Source organism: Dipodomys merriami, unplaced genomic scaffold (genome assembly GCF_024711535.1).
Source record: "Dipodomys merriami isolate MVZ:Mamm:240054 unplaced genomic scaffold, mDipMer1.0.p SCAF_1, whole genome shotgun sequence".
Lineage (NCBI taxonomy): Eukaryota > Metazoa > Chordata > Mammalia > Rodentia > Heteromyidae > Dipodomys > Dipodomys merriami.
This window is the reverse complement of record NW_027202270.1, coordinates 143,912,740-143,917,257: the sequence shown is the minus strand read 5'-3', so window position 1 is coordinate 143,917,257 and position 4,518 is coordinate 143,912,740.

Genomic DNA, 4,518 nt, shown 5'->3' with positions numbered 1-4,518 from the left:
AGAGGAGGAGAAGTTGGACCTCTTGGTGTCTTCTGTGCATTGTCCCCCCCCCCATCCCAAGCCACACCCACAACTCCACCCTGGCATAAACCTCACCCCACATCTAGTTGCATGTCCTTTTCTGAGAGCCTGAGGGCCTGGCACCCAGTTCCATCTCCCGGAGAGGCCATGCCAGTTTCCCTGTACCACACCCTGTCCCAGCTTCACACTCTGCTTTAGATTGCCCTTAGGAAACTTTCTTTGACCCCTGGGATATTTAGGAGTGTGGTGTTAACTCCCAAGCATTTCTGGATTTCCCAGATCTTTCTGGTATATAGTTGCATTTAATCCCATTGTGACCTTGTTTTATGTGATTCTTCTTATTTTGATTTTGGTAAAATGTGCTTTCTTAGCTCAGAGTACAACTAACTGGTATGATCGAATGTTCCATGTGCAACTGAGAGGAATATGGGTTCTGCTGCCGCTAGGTGGGGTGGTTCACAGATGTCAATTTATCAAGTCTGGATAATGTTTAGCTCATCAATACCCTGATTTCTCTTCTACCTACTTGTTCTATCAGTTGCTGAGAGAGATGTTTTGAAGTCTTCCATTATAATTCTATATTTATCTCTTCATTTACTTCCTTTACTTCCATCAGTTTTTGTCTTACCTGTTTTGAAGCTCTATTGTTAGATACATACACATGTTCTTAGAAATTTGACTCACTTATCACATGTAGTCTGTAAAGTCTCTAAATTGATTTTCTTTTTTTGGAGACAGGATTTTGCTATAGAGTCCAGGCTGGTCTCAAACTGGTGATCCTCCTGCCTCAGCCTCCTGAGTCCTGGGGTTATAGGCATTTTAGCATCATGCTTGCCTAGTTTTGAAAATCTTTGCTATTTTGAAATCCACATAGTTTGAAAATGATAGAGCCATTTGAGCTTTCTTTTAATTTTTCATGTCATAGCTTCTCTATGCTTTTACTTTTAATCCAATACTTTACATTTAAAGTGAGTGTTGGTAGACAAAATTGGGTCTTATTATTTTAGCCAACCAACAATCTCTGTTTTTTAATTGGTACATTTAGATCATTCACATACAGATTGATTTCATTGCATCAATTTCTTCCATCTGAGTACATTCTATGAATCATACATTTCTTGATCTCTATCCCTCTCCCTTTCTATTCATTGTAATTTTCTTGATTTTCATCCTTCTCCCCTCTGCCTTGCATGGGTTTAATTGAGCATTTTTATCATTCCATTTCATCCCTTCCATTGACCCTATTCGAAAAACACTTTAAGCAGCCAGCTAGAAATCTTACATATTTTTCAATGAGGAGACATTTGACCCTTTACAGATCCTAAAGATAGAATCAGGCTGTGTAGTTTTGTTTTTTGTTGAGAAAGACAAGGTATTTTGTTTAAAAACACCTGAATTACAATAGGTTGAAGAGTAACATAGCATTTACATGTAAATAGATATTTTAATAAAATAAAAAGAAAAGGAAATGAAATTTTAAAATGGTCAACTTGATGATCCAAAAATAATAATAAAAGGAAGAGCCAGCTATTACAGAATTTTGCTCATTGGGGAAATTCTAGAGAGATTTTTCCCTTTGGGAAAAGTCATTCTCATTTTGGAATTACAATTCTTTTGAGGATCTGATGAATCCTACCCTAGAAAAACACATGTGGCTTATCTACCCACACCAAATTTCATTTATGTGAAGGAATTCGCTGATGTCCTTAACAGTGTTCAGAGTCAGCACTCCAGCCCTAGAGTTGACAGTGTCTGCTGCCTCAAGCATTATGATATCACATATATGAGGAACAAATAGTAATTAATCAGCAAAAAGCCCAAAGTAGAGCCATGGTTCAAGTGGTATGAGCACACAAGAATGTGTGGATCTGAATTCAAGCCCTAGTACTGGCACAAAAATGGCAGGGATGTTTATATTAACTGAATTGAATGGACCCAGGCAGGGGTAAACAATCAGTGTGAGATTGGGCTGAGATAATCTCCAGTGCAGAAACTCACTTCAGCAGGTGAGAAACTACCTGAAGTCTACTTGGGTCCTTGTCAGATCCTTTCTGAGATTTGCTGTATAACTTATACTGGGAAGGTGGCTCAGTGGTAGAGCTCTTGCCTTGCATGCCTGAGGCCCTGGGTTCGATTCCTCAGCACCATATAAGCAAAAAGAAAAAAAAAGCCTGAAGTGGCACTGTGGCTCAAGTGGTAGAGTGCTAGTCTTGAGCTGAAGAGCTGAGGGACAGCGCCCAGGCCCAGAGTTCAGGCCCCATGACCGGACACAAGAAGAAAAAAAAAGAAATTGGAATCTTATTGTTTCTGTTTTAGGGGTAGTGAGATTTGGACTCAAGACCTTATGCTTGTTAGGCAGGTTGTTCTACCACTTGAATTTTTGTTTATATTTCAAGTTGAGTTTTCCCCTTTTTTTTTAATTGTGAAAATACCATACAGAGGGGTTACAATTACATGAGCAAGATAATGAGTACATTTCTTATCAAGCATTGTTGCCTCCTCCTTTGTTTCCCCTTCTCTTCCCAACCCCCCCATCTCCCCACCCCCCACCCCCCACCCCCACACCCCCTCTCCCTACCCCCAGTGCAAAAGTTGTAAAAAGTTCATTTTTTGACATAACGATTTGTACATCTCATTGTTGCAACGGGTCCGCCTGTATCCCTATTTAAACAATTTGTTTCTTCCCTTCCCCTCCACAAATTATACTAATATCAGATAAAACAGGGGTTATACCATGGGGACGGTCATACAAAGTAACAAAGAAATATGTTAGAAACAATAGCAAGAAAGAAAAAATATTTGGGATTGCATGAAATTGCAGAGCTTCTGCATGGCAAAGGACATAGCTAGTCAGATCAATAGAAAGCCCACGCATTGGGAGAAGATCTTCACTAGCCATACAATGGACAAGGGTCTCATATCTAAAATATACCTGGAACTCAAAAAATTAAATCCCCCAACAATAAATCTTCAAAGAAACAACTGCCCAATAAATAAGTGGGCTAAAGACTTAAAGAGAAACTTCTCTGAAGAGGAAAGAAGGATGGCTAATAGACACATGAAGAAATGTTCAACCTCCCTAGCCATAAAAGAAATGCAAATCAAAACAACATTGAGATACCACCTCACCCCAGGTAGAATGGCTATAATCAAGAACTCTAATAACAACAGATGCTGGAGGGGATGGGGACAGAAGGGAACCCTACTGTATTGTTGGGGGGAGTGTAAACTTGTTCAACCACTTTGGAAAGTAGTATGAAGGTTCCTCAAAAGAGTCCACATAGAGCTCCCCTACGACCCAGCAATCCCACTTTTGGGCATTTACCCAAGACCATACTAAAGCTACCAGCACAACTATGTTTATTGCTGCATTATTTACCATAGTTAAGATATGGAACCAACCCAGATGCCCCTCAGTAGATGAATGGATCAAGAAAATGTAGTATATATATACACAATGGAATTCTATGCCTCCATCAGAAAGAATGACATTGCCCCATTTATTAGGAAATGGAAAGACCTGGAAAAAATTATATTACGTGAAGTAAGCCAGGCCCAAAGAAACATAGGTCCCATGTTTTCCCTTATTTGCAATAACTGGTATATGTCTGAGTCAAGCAGAAAAGGTCAGGTAAGTTGATGTTAGGGAAACCCTAAGATATGTATTCAAATGTTTTTTTTCTAACACATTTATAAGATTATTTCTTTGTTGCTTTGTATGTCCCTCCCCCCACGATATAACCCCTGCTTTCACTGTATTTGGTGTCGGTATAATTTGTGGAGGGGAAGGGAAAAAACAAATCGTTTAACTAGGGATACAAGTGGACCCATTGCAACAATGAGATATACAAGTCGTTATGTTGAAAACGAACTTTACAACTTTGGTGGACGGGGAGGAAGTTTAGGTGGGGGGGTATGGGGAGAATGGGAAGGGATGGGAAAGGGAAACAAAGGAGGAGGCTACAATGCTTGATAAGAAATGTACTCATTATCTTGCCCATGTGATTGTAACCCCTCTATACAGTATTTTCACAATAAAAAAAATAAAGAAAGAATGACATTGCCCCATTTGTTAGGAAATAGAAGGACTTGGAAAAAATTATATTAAGTGAAGTAAGCCACGCCCAAAGAAACATAGATCCCATGGTTTCCCTTAATTGCAATAACTAGTATATGTCTGAAACAAGCAAAAACGGTCAGATAAATTGATGTTAGGTGAATTAAGTCTTCTTTTTATGCCCAGGCCAGCCTGAACATCTTACTGTTTACATTTCCTGTTAAGCTAGGAAGACAGGAGTGTACCACCACACTCAGCCTTTTTATTGATTGAGATGAGGCCTCCCAACTTTTTGCCTAAGCTAACCTTGTACCTCAGTCCTATCAATCCATCTCCCAAGCAGCTAGATTATAGCCATGAGCCACTTCACTAGGTGTAAAATCAGCATTATCATCATTATTAAGTTTCCATATCCTTCAATAAAATGTATTATATAAATA